The 18,431-nt window shown below is 37.5% G+C and overlaps 1 protein-coding gene across 1 annotated transcript in view; it reads right to left on the bottom strand.

The window, feature by feature from the left end:
* The window catches only part of LOC106862202 (uncharacterized), a 94,247-nt gene that overhangs the window by 66,448 nt on the left and 9,368 nt on the right, over positions 1 to 18,431 (bottom strand). Inside the window, exons 2-4 of the mRNA XM_088157840.1 lie at positions 11,572 to 11,744; positions 4,432 to 4,589; positions 3,743 to 3,877 (exon numbers count right to left, since the gene is read on the bottom strand). The gene's annotated coding sequence lies outside the window, so the exon portion shown is untranslated. The remainder of the gene's footprint in view (positions 1 to 3,742; positions 3,878 to 4,431; positions 4,590 to 11,571; positions 11,745 to 18,431) is intronic.

Here is an 18,431-nt window from a genome sequence, read left to right as displayed (position 1 = left end):
CTAAACCCAGAAAAAATGTGATCAACTGGGCCATTTCACCACCCATGCTGCACCTTTCAGCTCCACATTTGTTTCCCTGGAACTCTCCCATAAGGAGACTGAAAATTTTAAAGGAGGTAAAAAGGTATTAGTTTATCAATAGCAAAAATTAAAATTTCCATCTGTGGCACTATGCATGTCATGAAGTATTTTAATACCCAATAGTGTAATCTGATTATATTGTAAAGTAATTATACTTAAAACTTTTCATCTTTTTTACCATCCTAACATGCATGCTGATATCTATTTTCCTCATGGCATGGAATATATAACAATATATAACAGCAGAAATTATGGCAGTTCTAACTGATAATGATGCCAGCATCAAAACCAAACTTGGCTTCCTGCAAATCCAGGCTGAAATTCGGAGCTGGATCTGTCCAAATGTTTCTGCTGAAAGCTGATAGGAACTTCTCACAAAATAGTTATCCAAGAGCAGATTTTAGCCCTGGTATCAGTAGCTATGCTGTTTTAGCTGTCTAGATTCTAATTAAAAGTTCTGCTCTTAGTTTCAGCCAATCTTAAAGCTGCACAACTCTTCCCATTTTTGGATGTTGTCGTCATCCTATAATTGAACATGAAAATTTTCAAACTGTTTGTGTCTCCTTTGGACTAACTTTTGATGTGGATTGGCATCTTTGGGATAAAGGAGAAGGGGTTTTCAGGCAAATTGTTTTTAGCTGTTTTGAGGGGCAGGATAAGGCTTTCCCGTTTTTGGGTTGAAAAGTTCTAACTTTTATTTGCTCTGCAGAAACCTGGCAAAGTGACAGCACTAGCAGATGGTACAGAGTGGGACCAGAGAGACAGTCACCTTCATGTAATGGACACTTCAATGTTATTCCATGAGAAGGATTCACACCCAGACAAGTTTTAACTTCTGAGATATCTAATTTTCATATGCTAAATGAGCAGGTTTAAAGGGGAGACAAAGAAAAGAAGGCAGCAATAGACAGAAAGCACCTTCAGAGGAGACAGCAGTTTTTGGGTAACAGAGGAAGACGGTGACAGAGGCTGGCAGCATGATATCAGCACAGAAAAGCAGCACTTATTTAACATCCTGAGGATCATGTAATAGTTTCCTTTAAAATCCCCTTCACAGATAATGTGAATGAGAAAACCAGGGAGGTGAATCATGAGAGCTTCTGCTGGGTGAGCTGCCTGATGGAGGAAGGTGTGAATGAGATCACGTTTTACAGCCACAACTCTTTTGTCCATGACTGATAAACTCTAAGTGGTGCAGAAGTTCTCAGCATGAGAAAAAGCAACGCTCCTGAAACACATTATCAAAACCCAAACATCCGTGTCTGAGTGGAAGGGACACATCCTCTGGAGTGTTTCGGTGCCTGATGACTCTCCTAAGCCTGCCTGATAAATCCCCATGCCCACTATACCTCTCCTCAAAGCACGGACCCATCTTTACTCCACACAGAGGGACTGGGAGCTCCTGAAAAGGAGCTGGGGGCAGTTCAAACACCTCACTTTTTGGGCTGGGAACTTCTGTCCAGAGAGCTTTCATCAGAGCCAACACATCTTAGCAGGGTTCAACACTCTCAGACAAGAGGTCTGAGCACTTAGGTCAAAAGCTTTGGAAAATCTCCAGAAAGGTCTTTCCCAGCTTCTACAAGAAATACAAGATTTTTTGTCCTGTGTTAGCAGAAGTGACAATGTAGGGACTAACTTTCTTCCTGTTCTTCCTGTTGTCTCTTTAAATGCAGGTTTTCCATCCCTAATTTTTGCCATTTCTTTTCTCTGCTATTTTAATTTCCCCACAAGCCAGTTTTTTGTAAGTGCAGTTCTTTGAGGTTATTAAAGTGGGACTCACCCTTTGTAAATATTACAGTTAGAAGCATTACGATAATATTTTCCAATATTATGGCTTTCACATAGACTCAAGTAGACTGAAATGGCTCCAAAATAGTCTAATTTACTTCCAAAAGAAGCTTAAAGTACGTTTTAAAAGAATTGTCTGTGATTTTGCTTGCAGAATATAGCAATAAAATCATACAGCTATGAAAAGAAGACACAGAATCACAAAGCAGCCTCCATTAAACTAAAACAGTTTTTAAGATCAACACAGTAAATTTCTTCCTGACTTTGAGTCCCAAGCATGTCTCAGTGATATAACTTTGATAACTCCTATCCATGGCTTGACTGCCATTCTTTGATAAAATGTTTGTGTTGTACTGTCATTACACCTCTGTGGCAAGGAATCACGCATTGAAAGAGAGAGAAAAATGACATTATCAGGAGTCACTATCTCAGAATCTGTTTCAAACTTGTATACAAAGCCATTATGACACCCTGCTCTGGCTGGTGCAGTAATGTTTTACAGCACAATTCCATCTGCAGATGTTGCCAAAGGACAATATTCTGCTACATTGACTAATGCATTTCCCTGTAAATAACCCTCTGATTTTGTGGGACCTGATGCTGCCTCAGATGCCATTCAGCATGAATAAAGGTGTCAGAATATGGCCTGGAGTTATTATCTGTATAACCTAAACCTTAGTAAAGCAATGAGATACCCAGATTAATGGCTAATGCCTGGAATGATATTCCTATCTTAACCCTTGCTGTCTGACCAAAGTGAATAATAACACGATCATGGTATGTCATCAGCCTCTGAAATACAGTTGCAACAATATGAAATTTCAGAATAAATATCTGCCTTCATTCTTTTTATTCCCCTTGTGGATTTAAGTCCATTCCTTAAAATATTATTTAATATGATTTTAGAGATTTAATAGCATCTATTGACCAAGAGAGGACAAAAGTCAGTTATTTCCCCAGGTTTTTTTCTGTAGGATAAATTTGAGAGTGCTTTTTCTTTTTAGTCTTATGTTAAAAAAACTTTTTCTCAATTATTTTTGAAGCCATCAAACAGCTTTTCCTAGTTAATAAAAGAAAGTCTTTAATGATAACTAACAACATGTTCTATATAGTACTTAAGGATGATTTGAATACAAAAAACATTACAATAAGCTGAATTCTATTTTTATGCAGTCTTGTACTATTTTACACACCAGCTGGATTACTAATAAGAGCAAAGTCTAGCTCACATATAAACATCATGAAAAAACGAATAATAACTGATGATTATGTTATTATATCATTTTTAATGGTCTATAGACATAAAATAAGCATGTATTTTAATGATTCCATAAATTAATCCAGAATATTTATGAATATTCTAATAGAAACGAGAATGAAATTAACTTTCATTCCTTTGGTACTTTGAGGTCTTTCACCATTGTCTCTGGCTATTTTTTCATGCTTGCAGAATTATTTAATATAGCACAATCAAGTCTGGCAGAAATGATGGCCCTGTCCATAGTTCAGCAGTCTGGGTTTCTGATTGCACTTACAGTGAATGTGTGCAAATAAAAGGCCAGAGCAATCTAGTGCCAAATTCCGTGTTCATAAATTCATCTTAGAGCCAAAATTCTCTCCTAAGTGAACAAAGACAACGAGGCTTCCAACTAACAGCAAGATTCACAACACCCCAAACAGCACAAGTGTTCCCAAAAGAAATGTGCACTAGAAATGTTGACTCAGGGCTGGAGTCTGTACAATCTATCCAGGAAATGCATTCCTGCACGGGGACACAATGCGAATTTTTGAGGAGGATGACTGGGTTTTAGGACAATAAGATAACAGTGCAACTTATTATTTCTACCCTACAATTATGTCAAGATAAAATTACCTGAGAGTAGATGCATAATTCTTGATCTTCCTTGGCCAGAAGTAGTTTAAGTTCATAGCTTTGCCCTTCCTGTGTGATCTTCTATGCAGACAGGTGTTCATTAATCTGAGCCAAAGAAACTTCATTGCCACAATACTACAAAAATATCCAAGATGCAGAGGGCCAAACAGATAATAAAAGAGAAATGAAAACAATTGTGATTGTGAGGATGATTATCTGGTAGGAAAGTAATATAAGGTGATATTTAAGAAAGGAAGTCTTTCATTTCCCAGATGGGAGACATGTTATTAAGTTGTTCAAAAATTAGGGACTGATACCTTTTCCTCCGGTTACAGTTTTGAAGAGCCCGTCACTGCTGTAATTGAAAAGGTAATGCACTGAATTTGCCCAGCAGAATAAACTTCTCAAAGCATAGGAAATGATCTTAAGGCATGAAATTGTTGCCATTAGCTCAGGAGTGATGGCTGTGCTGCTGGGTATGCACAGAATTCAAACAGTTTAGAAGATAAAAGTTTAGGTGCCATGAGGGTCTCCAGACTGAAATGGACATTTGGGGATTTTTGGCTCAGGATGTTGCTTCCAAGTGTTCTTCTCACACAGCACTTGAGGGTGTCCAGCAGGGTACATGACCAAAGCCAAAAGTATCAAAAAATTGTGAGGAACTCGAGAGAGACAAAAAATAAATTCACCTTTGAAGGAATGCACATGCTGACACCTTTTCTTCTGCCACAAGTTTATCACAAGGGTGTAGCTCATGCAGATGCACTGGGAAGTTTCCTTTACTCTGGCTTAAATCCTGGGAGAGCTCAAGGACTGAGGGGTTCTTCTTTAAAAGAGACAAAATATGCTGCAATAGAGTAAGCAAAGTGATATATCTAGTAAAGAGATGTGTTGGAAGTAGAATTACAAACCTTACAGATAAATAAATATAATTAATAATTTAAAAACATAAGCAACTCCATTAAAAAAGAGAGTTTAAAATTTGCTGAATGTTTTTGATGTTGATAACAAACACTTGAAATTGCTCTTCAATTGAACACTACAGTAGAAAAAAAATGCTCTTACACTGCAGATTTTAGCTACATCTGATAAAATCTATAAAGCCTGTGGTGTATTGACAACTCAATACCCTTAATTTGGTGGGAAAGTAACTCAAGGCAGTCTTCATTGACTTTTGCTCTAACACATTAATCACAGAAAGGAAAATTTGGGGCATCTGGAATCAATTTTTATGACTCCTCCAACTGTCTGGGATCACTGATTTGTTAGGGAATATTTCAAGTTTTTGGCTCCTTCTAGTTTTGGATTTTGAGTTGTTGTTTTGTTGTTTGTTTTTTCTTTAATTGACTGTTTGACAAGATAGACTATTTCTTGCAACTGAGATACAGAATGAGCTTTTGACATGCAGAACATCATCATGAAACTCTGAGGTCTTGTTTTAAAGTAATTATTTAGCTTTCCTTGAAAGAAACTCTGAGGGATTATGGAAGAAAATCATTATAAGGTTGCACATCAGTCAGGATACTTTCTGCCCCTTCTCTTTGATTTAGACATACACTGCCAAACAAATCAAAGATTACACTTGGGAGCTGCATGCTGGAGTGATGGATCTCTGGAGAGGAAGAGAGAATAATGAAGTTTAAAAAAAAGGTGAAAGGAAACGTGAGGAATGAAAGAAAAGTTTCAGCAAATGTTGGCTCTGCTGTCAGTCAAATGAAAGAGAAGGGACAACTTGATCTATTGCAAGATCATAGCCAAGGATAAAAAAGTAGAAGTTCTCCCTGACAGAAACAAACAGACACACACATTCATTTTGATACACTCAATTTTTTGGGTTTCGTTGTTCTTTGATAGACAAGAGCTTTCTCCCTGTTCTGGTGACATGCCAATGCACCAGTGCAGCCTATTGAAGATATAATGCACACATTCCATGACACCAAATTATATCCTGATATTGGTAGAGCTGAGAAATGAGAAGCAAAAAGGATGTTTTTCATTAATTTCAGAGCTATTAAAGAATATAATCTCTTAATGCCTCAAAAGACTTGACTATTGAACTTTAACTGTAAGTACCACTAATTAGAGGTCTGCAATGCCTGATATGTCTTCAGAGGAAAAAAAAATATCCACAAACCAGCTCATTATAACTGTGATGCTGGTTTACTGCAAAAAGCTGCCAGAATGGTAATTTGGGAGTGCTTGTGGAATGAGAGAAGAAAATCTGCTCTAAATGCAATCAAAAGCAGGGGGTGCATCACAGCAAGCACAGTAATTTACAAGAGGGTGAGTTTGTGAAAATTCCACAGCTGGGAATACCTAAAGCAAGCAAGACACCTTGTACCAGGAGCTACCTCTGATAATCCCGTGACATTTCCCCCTTGGGGACACTTTTCTATAGTGACAGGACAAGCATCACTCCAAGTTGTGCTCTCACAATTCGCTGATTTAATTGCATTAAAACTGTTTATACCTGTGAATGTACACAGCCCAACTTGTACAGGCTTCACCACTAAATGTTTAATGCTGGAGTGGAGGGGTTGAAGGCAATATGTGGGACAAATAAATGTACAAATCATTACAGCAGAGTGTAGACAGAAAGCAACTTTTTCTTCAAGGTATCTAAAGAACCTTTAGAAGATCAAAAAGCTGTCATTAAATTGCATTCCAAAACCAATGCAAAAATTAAATGTTCCTAAAAAAAAAAAAGCTCTAAAAGTTTACTTTGCCCCAGTAGAGTCTGATGTTACAGCATGTTCAGATTTATGGTGGAAGCATCTCAATTTAATTTTTAACAGGCTGCCTTATGTAAATCTCTGTCTAAGTGAGAGAACTCATTAAAAATTGTGGGAGAGGAAACTGTGGAATTAATCTATGAACTTTTATTCATGACTATCTGGCCCTAGAAAATTATTTGACATTGCATATGGATGTCAAATACTTGCAGACTGAACTCTGCTGACTCCAACTCTTACTCCCAGCTTGCAGCAGTGACAGGCTTACACTTGAACTTAACTAGTTCATTACATTTGTTCTTACATCTAATATCCCTGAAAAGTGATACATGCTCAAAAATATGCATCTATTATAAATCTTTACCTGTAAGTGTTTTCCTTACCTTGGGGATTTCACTTTTTTAGGCGAGATTTGTAGGATCCCTGAAAATGGATCTGCAGGATTTTGTCCCAACAAAAGGTAGAAAATAGGAAAGGATAAAATCATTGGTGCTTATGAGACATTCTGCATTTCTTGTGCTCCTGTTTCTCTTGCACCCTCAGGAAGTCCCCCTTCAGCTGCAGTCTCTGAGGAGCAGTGAGAGCTCCTGTGTGATACATCCTCTGAGATGATGCATGAAGTTCATTCTATCTTGAAACTGCTTTTACTGGGGTTACTGTCACCACAGAGCTTGATGGTCACTTAAATTTAGCTAGAATTTACTTTCCTCGACACAGAAAGTATATTTTTCCTTTTAAGATAGAAGTGAAATCTAATTTTAAAAGTTTCCCTTAAAAAATATCAACTTGCAACTTCTTCCCACCCCTTCCCTCTTTTTACCTTAAAAAGGGAAGATTACAAGAAGAATTTATAAACTTAGATAATGTGCATTCTGGTCTGAAGAAAAAAATAACCCTCCTTTTCCTTAGATCTAGTCTGCATTCCTTGTCTCCTCAGAAGCATTTCATTGCACAGATTCACTTTCTTTTGAATTTACTGTGACTTACAAAACTCAAATCAGGCTGCTTGGATCCTTCTAGGAACTTGACTGGGATTTTAAAACGAGTTTGTGTTATTAAGCGGCCTTTTTTTTTCATTTTTTGAAAGATTAAGAAATACAATTTTAATATTTCTCCTGCATCTAAAAACATAAAGCTACATGTGGACTTAACATTCTATTTGTTCCAACTAATGCCTGTAATGTGCAGTCCGAAAAAAATATTTTACATATTTATATACATGTAGTCCTGTCTCTTAAAGTAAATTTTACTGTGAATTATGAGTCTTTTCATTTCTAATCTAGTTTGAATGGAATAAAAAAGAAAATTGGCTATCAATAAACAGAGATTCAATCACATAAACATTTTCTCTAAAAAAGCAGATAATTGGCGTTAGCATTTTATTTACCCAATAACCCTATATGGCTTCATCCCCAAAAGAAAACATTTTTCCAAAGATATCTGCATTGATTTTAATTAGATCAGATCAGCATAAACCAGTTCATTTTCAATAGATAGTGACATTCCAATATTCCACATCATATTGATTCAAAATTATTCTTTGAGAGTTAGAAAGAGAAAAGAAAATGCAACAGAGGCTTGCAGTGCAGTCTGCTCTATGGAACCAGGTAAATCAGACTTTGCAAAATCATTTTCCCCTCTAATAGAGTCAAAAAATGGTTATTATACTTTAGGGTTGCTGCACTTTAATTTATTCTTCAGTTTCCTACCGCCTAAGCAGGTTTTTCAGACATTGCACAGTCTGTCATGTGTTGCATCTATTTTCTGTTTGAGAGAAATTGTCTTGATTTCCATAACAAAATAATAACACTTTGTGCTATTTTGATAACAATACTGCAACAATCTGAGATATCCACTAACATTTCCCATCTCTGCCTTTGTGCCCAATAAACTGGTGGGATTTCACCAGCACCATCCTAACCCGGTAAACTTTGGCTGGAGCACTGGTCAAGCAGCATTTTACACATTAGCAATGATATTCATAAGATAATAATGCTTCTGGAAAGAAGGATCTCTTTCCCTTTTGCACCAATAATATCCTAGATCAGAAAGATGTGACAACTGATGTTGTAGAATGTAGCCTAGAATAGCCTGAACAAATTATTCAGGCAGAAACTCCAGTTGTTTTTCTCACTATTGCAAGGACCCTGCACCATTAGCTGGTAGCAAAGTATTTTTCTGAGTTTGGTATTGCATTAAATCTTTGAGGTTTTGTTGGGAACTCTAATTCCTAAAGTGGCCATCTCTATCTCCCTAGCCAGACCTCTCCTTTGTACTCTGCCAGCCAGACTTTTTCCCTCTTTCACTTCCATTTATTTCTACTAAAATCTCCAGCCTCCAAAACTCCCGGTACCTTCTTAGGAACATCAAGTCACTTGGCAGGCTAATTGCTTTTCTGCTCGAAGAAGTTATCAAATAAGGACACTATTTTCTATAGTAATTACAGAATGACCCCGGGGCAGATGTGTGCAACAACAAACCTCAGCCACAGAAGGCAGATCTTTGCTATTGTAAGTGGATAAAGCTCCTCTAGTGTCACTGGGGTTGTACCTGTTTCTATGGGCAGATAATTTGGCTTGCAATAGTTGGCTGTTGGTGGATACTTCCCTCACCTTTTTAGGACCTGTTCCTATATGAACTCCACCTATAATTGCAGGAAAGCAATTACACCTCTTTTACTTCCAAGGTTATGATGACCAATATTGTCTTTAGAAGCCGGAGTAGCAAATTTAATTCAAATCATTCTCTCCTTTGCCAACACATGGATCAGGCTGCTCACTTTCAGTTTAGAATATTTCAAAGTGCTGGTCGATAAAATCCCCAGATGGCAGAGCATTTAGCTTTAGTCCCCTTCAATAACAAATGTATGCTCCTTTCATTATCTCTATTAAAAAGCTCAGGTGCAATCACATCACAGAAAATTTGGTTCCCATTTCCACATACTCTGTTAAAGATGACACTTCTCTGTGCCCATTGCTATAGCACAAGGACTTTAGGGACAAGGACAACAAGGAATGGATCAGTCACTTGTTCAGACTTGACTGCTTGTACCAGTGTGAAGGAGCAGCTGTATATATAGAAGGAATAAAAGTTGTACATACAGAAGGAATTAAAAAAAAAGAATAAAAGAAGAAGCTAGAGGGAAATATTTTGAACAATTAGCCACGACCTCACAGCAGGACACGTTATCTGAAGACAAAGCAGGAATTTTTTTTATCAGACAAGGTCTCAATTGTTTCACAGCTATTACCTGCTATGTATCATGCCTTGTTTAAAGATGCTTGTTTAATCATCTTACCTTCACTGTTTTTTTCCTTGCAGTTATTTTAGTTACAGGAAAAATGCTGATGTGTTTTATGAAGGCTGCCATTAACTCTCTCAGCCCCGAGAGACAACAGCAACTGCAAACAGTAACTGAAATCCAGAGCTGTTAAGCTGATTATGGCAAGGGGCTTAATTCATAAACCCATCTTCACAGCAAGGGATGAAGGCCATAGGGATAAAAGAGATTGCTGGTGGTCAGATGCCTAAGTGAGATACCTTGGAATAAACATTGTGGGAAGTCAAGCATACAGTTAACCCTGGACTGCTGCTATTTTTGAAATTCTTAGGAAAAAAGCATCACCTGGCAAGATAAATGATGACAGAGTTGGACCTCAAAACCTCAAAGTCATAATAATCAAATTAACCTTGTCATAACAAATAATCAAATTAGCTTATGTATATCTGTCTAGTTTATCTGCAGAACACTGGGGAGTGTTTGAAAATCCCATGAATAAAAACAGAGGAAGATTTTCTGTGTGAGCTCCCGGGTCTATAAACAACGAAATCAATTCCCTGAAGAAATAGTAACCAAGGGAATCTGTGTTGACTGAGAGATGTTGTGTGGCAATATTATCACATCTTTTTGGCAAGCATTTTTACAAAGACATAACGCTGCCAAGACACGTCCCTGTATTCACCATCAGAACACTGACACATTCACATTTTAATATTATTTTCTCTTAGATAATAAAGGTACAAAATAATTGCAAAGAAGACCCATGACCATATGTTAAATGAGGGTTAAACCAAGAGGTAAAAGAATCTTGGCTACTTGTATTAAAATAATTATTAGAACTGCACTTGAACTTGTTCAAATCCATGTTCTTCCAAGTCCTAGATTCCATAGTAGAGCTCTCACTATTAAAATAAAAGTTAAAAATTTCCCATATGTCAAAGAAAGGGAAACATTTCTTCTGGGTGCTCATCATTATATCTCAATATTGAAAAAAATTGTAATTGTTTCTAATTACCAAGAGTAATGACTCTAACCATTGCTTCTGAATTCATTTGTTGTAGTCAGCTGTCTCCATTTCTGTTTCTCTAAAAACAGGCCAAAAATAATCCTGTAAGATTAATTTGTTTATGTTCAAACAAGGTTTCTCTTCTGTTCACAAGTCAGGCTTTGTTGGTTTTATTTGCAGCATGTGTGATCCAATACTTCAGGTATACTATGTCTGTTTCTTTTTAGCTTTTAATTGGGGTTTTTAAGGGACAATGCATTTTTATGCTGTGCTTGTTTTGGTTTTTTTTAAGGTTCTCATGTCATTTTACCTACTCTAATGCGGTTTTGCTCAAAGAAATCTGGCATTTGTTTGGAAAGAATTGAGTCACTGTCAGCTACCTGGAAGACAAGCACGAATCTGCCATCACTCTGACCAGACTTATTTATTTGTTTACTTGTTTATGCTTCAAGTTCTGTCAGAATTTCTAGATAAATTTACAGTAAAAACAACCGTGGTCACCAGGAGGGACAGGGTTTTAACAAGCACAAGAGAACATCAACAGCAAACTTGAGACTTGAGAAAAAGAAAAAAAGGTGAGGAGAGAGACCTGGTAGGTTACTCAGAGAGTCAAATCCATATAAGGAGGAAAATTCAGACTGCTAGCCCTTGAGGTCTCATTGGCAACGTCTGGAAAGATAAATACATTTACCTCAGCATTCCAACTGCTAAGTTAAAATTTGGGGAAAAATTGAAGTTAAAATTTAGGGAAAAATTTGGTTGTCCACACCAAAGATTACAAGTAGAAAATGAAGCCCAAAATTGTGCTTACCAGAAATCCTGATGAGCCATCTTTGGAAGTGCGTTTCCATCACTTTTCATCTCCTTGACAATGATATTTATAACATCTTGATCAAGTCCACCTAGTCAGCACGTGCATGCATTGATTGTTCATTATCCTGAGATCACCTCCTAGTCTCCAGGTCCTTCAGAGTCCTGGCTATCCTGCAATGATAAGATCTTTTGGAAAAAAAGACAGCAGAGTACTTACCATTTTAATTTTGCTTTGCTAAGTGAATGTATTAATGGATAATAACCGTTTTAAGATATAAATATATGGCAAATAAAACCTATGTTGAAGCAATGAATGATTTCCAACTTGCCAGTCATCTTCCAAGTTTTTAAGTATCCTATATAGCAGTATCCTCAGATATTTTACACCATAGAGCATGTGTTCTCTAAGCAGTACCTGAATTCCTAAGCAAAGTTTTTTCCTTCCCCAGGGTACTGAAGTTTCACTTCAGAATAGCAATAATTCCTTTAATCTTAATAAACAAAATAATAATAAAAAAGAATAGTCTAAATGGTTTCCTGCTATTTACATTAACCTTTGAAAAGGTCTTCTGTGTTCTATATTACCCAATACAATTTTTACCCTTTATCTGAAAAATTCAGATTGATACTAAAAGCTGCATGTTTCCAAAACGGCACCACTCCTCATAAATGATCCTTTTCCAACCACACAGTTGTTTTAAGAGAACAGAAATTGAAGGAACCTTGCCATTTACACAACCCTCAAAAAAAACATTAAAAAAAATAAATTTGAGATACTGTGGTTGCCAGTATGTATATATCATGCCATTATAAATGACTCTTTGTCTCACCATCTACATTTAGATACAAAAGTTCCTAACAAAAATACACTTGGGCAATAGTTGCTTTTAGACTCCTGGGTTTAAAATGTGTCTGAGAGTAGATATTCCAGGAGATGGATGTAAAATTCAATTCAGTGTAATTTACCATTTTGGAACCTGGGAATAAAATGCTTTTAAAAATTTTATCCATAATTTTTGTTTCCACACTGGCTCTTATTCTGGGTCCATACTTTTTTGATGGGTCTTCTTTCATACATTTCTTTCTCATCATATACATTCTTTCCTTTTGTTACATTCTTCCTATTTTTTTGTGGTCAGATTTGGTTTTCAGTAGAGGCTTTATAAAACACTCCTTTGAATAACGGAGACAAAAGAATATGGCCTTAGTCACTTCATATGCTTTTATATATATATATATATATATACACACAGATTTATACATAAGTTTGTAAAAGGAAGACTCAGTACAAGCCCATGAATTAATTAATATTGCCTCATTATTGATTAGCCTTACTGCTTCTGAGATAGTGGACTCCTGACTTATCAAAGCCTTGTAAAGAATTTAATCTGTATTCCAGTGCTTTTCCTACACGTCTGGAAGCAATTTCAACTTTTCCCTCTTACATCAAGAAGGAAACTCAAGCCAGAAAGTGAAGAGTATTCAGAGTAAAAGGCATTACATTCAACACCACTTTAAAAACATTATACATGCAGTGAAAATGAAGCTTGGAGAGAGAATGCATGCTTTGAGCAATTATAGGTGAGAGGTTTTTTTTTCAGATTGCACTTTATTTGTGATATCTCATTAAACTGACAGTTTCTTAGAGAGGGGAGAGTAATTTGAATTAATATAGTATGCATTACATAGATAGAGCCATATGGATACTGCAATTCTTTAATGAAATAGAATTAAAAATGTAAGTTATTTGTAGGCATAGCCAAAAGTATATTTCCGGGGAGATGAATATGCAGCAAATCCCTGTAAATTAATGAGGCATCAGCGTAGGTGTCTGCAAGAAAGAAAACACTAGTTACTAATGTTACCAGTGATAGGAAATATTTTGGCCCACTGGTAATTAATTAAATATTTTCATAGACTTCCAAGTGTCTAATGTGAAAATTTAAGTATCCAATTGAAATTTCAGTAATTAAGTTGTTTGATTGTTTTAAGAATGAAAGTAGCTTCTGTGGCCAGCACTAAACCAAAGTATTTATATATATCTTCCAAAATGTGATAACTTAATTAATCCCTTCTTGATTTCCTTGTCTGAATATACAAACTTCAGAAAAAATCACATGCATCATGTTAATGTCTTGTTCATGCCCTCATTTTTAAATTTTTAAATTCGTTCTAAGCCTTACCTTTCTGTAATAAACTTTTGTGCATGCAATAAATTCCTGAGGAAAAAAGAGGAAGGTTCATTGTTACTTTAACTACAATGTTACATGATTTCATAGGATGTCTCTCAGGATTCAAATTACACAGGTTTTAATTAGAAAAAACCCAATAGTAATGCATATTATAGGCTAGAGGAAGGGGAATATTTTAGCAGGACGGATTCACTGAATCTGTTGGAATACTAGGATGGAATATGCTTTTTCTATTTATTAATATATTCTAAAGCAACTTCGACCTTCAGAAATAAAAGTTTAGGAAAAGGCCCAGAGGATCACAAAATGATGATGATGCTTCAAAAAACCTGTGTTTAAGTTGTCTTTTAGTCTCGAAAATTCAAGGCTTAAGCTGAGATGAATGAACATTTATAAAGATCTGCCATGTTATCCTTTCATCTCTGCATTCCTAACATGGAAATATTTCTATTGTTCCTGGAGAAGTGTACCATCATTTTAGGGGGAAAAAGTTAATTGGTGTTTTTCCCTTTGTCAATCACGCTGGTTTTGCCAATGTTCTTTTTACAAGAGAGATTCTTCAGTAGAACATTGAGAGTCATTGCTGAGTGAGCCCTGCACATCCAGAAACTGTATGGGAGGTTTTGGAAAAGATCTTTCCCTTCTTAAAACACATTACTTTCCCCATCTAGCCATGAGCAAACCAAATATTTTCACTGTTTGCACTTTGTCTCCTCTGCTCTTTTCTCTTCCATTCTTACATCTCATTTTTCAGTGCTGTGACTCCACTTTCTGTATTTCCCTCTCACTTTCTTTATTACTCCCTCTTCCCATTTATTCAAAACCAAGGCAGGTGCTATGTAACCCCCCAGGAGCACATTTCTCACTCTCCCTGAGTACTCTAATAGATGTTTCTATCAATTCCTTATTTCTGTACTGGAATTTCCCCATGTCAGCAGTCCCACTGAGTTTAGTGCAGCCACACACCCAAGCAAAGTCACTTAAAAAGGTTTTGAAGCATTTGTTGGATGAGAGCCTGTGACCAGACAGAGCATTTTGGAGGAAATTCTCAGTATGTGTTCCAGCCACTGCTCAAATATCCAGAGAGCCCCCCCAAAATAGGGTTTGTTGGGCTGAAGTGATGCACAGAACTGTCCCAGGCCCTCTCTCCTTCCTAAAGAAAATGGCAGGAATTGCCATGAGCTCTGAGCTGTGCTTTATCATATTGGAGTGAAAGCGACAATGACTCAAACATTCTTGGGAAAAATGTGTGAAGATTAATTCAGGACATTGAACACTCATTTATTAAAATTATATAGAGTACCAAAAATTACAGAAGTATTTCTCTTTCCGTGCACTTCTGACACATAGCATTATAGCAGAAAAGTGAAAAAGAAAGAGATATGTTTTGCCCTTGAGAGCAATAATATGATTACAAGAAGACAGTTTCAGATCTATTGAATATTTCAAACCATACATTTTAATGTGTGTTTCATTAACTTTGGGGTGGCAATGAAAAGGAGGCTCCTTCATGGTTTTTTTTCATACTGTTCCACTTCATTATTAAGCAATGATGCCAAGCTGTTCACTAGGATTGCTGCTAGGAGGCTTGAACAGCTTCTGCCAAGTGTGATTAATGCAGATCAAACAGAGTTTATTCAGTGGAAGAGATTGGCAGATAAAATTTATCATCTCTTAAGAAAGTTGGGATTTCCAGACTGACGTCAGGCTGGTGATAAACTTAGAGGCTGAAGGATGTTTGACCAACTAGTTTGCATATCCTTTAGAAGGAAGCTGAATTCCACTTTGATTAGATTTGAAACCTGAAGAGAATCTCATTTACATGCAAAGCCTGCTCCAGTCGTTAGCTTTGTTGTTAAAAGGACAAGGCATATCCAGACTCTTATCGGTGACTGTACTTTTTTCATAAGCATGAAGACTATGTGTCACTCACTAATACAGAGTAGCCTAGCGCTGGCCAAATCAGTATCCTCAGGCTGCATGTAGGGTGGGAGAATAATGCAGCCTGGATTTAATTCCTGGGTGTGCTTTGTTACTTTGAGCAAGCAGTTCCTTCCATTTCTTTGCTCTTTCTGGCTGCTTAACAGCACAAACTTTTCAGAAGCCCAAGTTCAGAGGAAGTCTGAAATACAAAAAAGCAGCTTGCTGTCTTAGGCAAATACCTTTTTAAATAATGAGGAGATTTTAATGAGAAAACCGAAAGTTATTTAGTCTTTACCTTTCTCAAAAGCCATTATCCTTAGGTTGTTTTCCTGGCTGCTGAGCAACAAAAAAGCAATGTTGAGAAACTCATTCAGTTTCTAAGATCTATTGCTTGGCCTTGAACCTCTAACACAGACCTCTGCACAAAGATCTTCTTAGAATAACAGTTTTCCACTTCCTCAACCAAACACAGCCCTAATAGAAGTCAGCATAATAAAAGGTCTCCAGCACAAGAAAGCAAGTTCCTAACTCTAGTCAGCTAATCTCTGAGACACCCTGTGTTGTCTCACCTGCTTGGGGGCAGCAGAAAGCTCATTAGCACCAAAAGAATCACATTCCCTGGCTCAGCCAGCTCATCAAGGGGAGGTTATTGCCCATATAAAACTGTCTTGGGCACAAAGACCTTTGCTTCCCTCTCATTTTGCCTTACGCTGACATAACCTCTTCTGCCTTAGCAAGAATTTCTCTGCAATGACAAAAGTCCTTTTTTGGTATCACTGTGACCTACCTAAGGCCTCTCTTGGTCACCATCAATTTCCATAGACTTCTTCTTTGGAAACTGTTGCAGTTCCCAAGACTCCAAATTAGAAAGTTTACCTGGTTTCTCTTTTTACAGAAAGGATAATTCATAGAAATAAGAATAATTGTTTATAACAAGCAGTTTCTTCTCTATACAGGAAAATTAAACAGAGAGATTATTTTAAAATCTCATTCTATGGCTACTTTTAGCTATTGCAGGCAGTATTTTTTGGCATGGTGGTTACCTCAATGTGGCTGAAGCCATGGCTCAGATTTTGCATTCCTTAACAGAAACCTTTTAAATGTGCTCTTTTATTTATTTCTTTATTTTCTGAAGCATTCTGACCACCTTTGTACTTTTAGAAAAATCTGCTATTGCTAACTCACTTTCATATTGATAACACGAGTCTGGAAATATATTCTCTCTGAGACCTGTGCTAGACATAATTACTTCATCTGGATCCTCACCCTCAGCTCTGTCTTTGGCAAAGATTCATGGCTTTATATGAGACCAAACAGCAATTTTAAAAGAAAATAGCAACAAAACCCAACAGCCCAACACACATAATCTGACACTGCAGCTTATGCCATGGCTCATCTGGCAGATGTTCTGAAGTGAGTGCCTCTTGCTCTCAGAACTCTGTTTTCTGTTCTGTTTGCAAATGATCATTTCTGCTTTCAGTGGTGGTTCCATGCCAGATCCCTGAGGGCAGTGGCAATATGTTCCACTTAATTTCAGCTTTCACTAGACCAATATATTTTTAAAGTAATAGCAATTCAGAGTTATGACCAGAGTAATAAGGCTGTGCCCAATCTATCCTTGGGGTTGTTTGCAGATGGCTTAGTCTTGTGCTTACTGCTGGAGAACATTGGCTCTAAGGCCTCCTTAGCATCTTCCTCCATGCCAAACTGGAGGATTTTCAAGCCTTGTCCTTTGCCTGCCATGCACAGCAGCAGCTTCAGGTTGCTGGCTCAGGCAGAACTAAAATTACTCAAGTTCTGTGCAAAGTTCATCATTCTGCTTTGCTTCTTCAGATGTGACACTGGGCTGCCTCAGGAGCTCAGAATACAGCAATGCCAGCCCTCCCCCCAAGAATAAACATGGCATAAACATCTACTTCTGCCTCTCTTCATAAAGTCCTTTCACAGCTTCCAAATTAAATTTGCTTCTCTTTAGCTCTCTGCAACACCACTCTGAGAAAAGCTGCATCTCCCCTCTCCTCTGGCAAGCGCCCAAAGCTCCACAGTCCCCCTATATCGCTGTCAGCTGCAGGAAAGCAGCTCAAGGATCTTCTGTTTACATCTCAAGACACAGCTGGAACCAGTTCAAGGCTTTCCAGCAGTACAGGCAAAGTCACTTTTGTCAGGTGAAGAGTGAGCTTGGGCAGGGAGGTGGTGATTTTTGCCCCAGTTATCTCCAGGGGCTGGGGTGTGGCTGCCCCCCAGTCACTATCCCCACCCTGCCCACCACACCACTGCTGGGGCTGCTGGAGCAGCATCCTCCTCAAAGGAGGGAGCTGAGACCAAGGACAAGCATTTGCCCCTTCCCTGCTCACACCCACCCTAGGAAAAGATCTGGTTCCAGTGACAACAGCCATGACACAGAACAAGCGCCTCCCTTCCATCCTGCCCTCAGCCAGGAATGGCTGCAGCCCCTCCTAAGGATAAACCTGCACTGAAACCCAGCCTGAACATTCATAATCTCCTATATCAGGTCCTCGTGCCATTAATGCCACCAGTGCTGTGACCTTTTAGCAAGATATCAGGTACTAGCAGCAGGCTCAGAATTGCAAACTTTAATTAAAAACTGTATTTTTAAATAAAACTTGGTTTAGATGCACTGATAAGTGACTTTCACTATGTGAAATTTCAGAGTGCTTTCCTGAGGAAAAAAAGATCATTGCAAGCTTCCTATTAATTTCTGGCTAGCTGGGTTTCAAGGACA

This window comes from Sturnus vulgaris, chromosome 2 (assembly GCF_052056855.1).
Source record: "Sturnus vulgaris isolate bStuVul1 chromosome 2, bStuVul1.hap1, whole genome shotgun sequence".
Taxonomy (NCBI): Eukaryota; Metazoa; Chordata; class Aves; order Passeriformes; family Sturnidae; genus Sturnus; species Sturnus vulgaris.
This window is presented reverse-complemented; position numbering and strand designations above follow the sequence as displayed.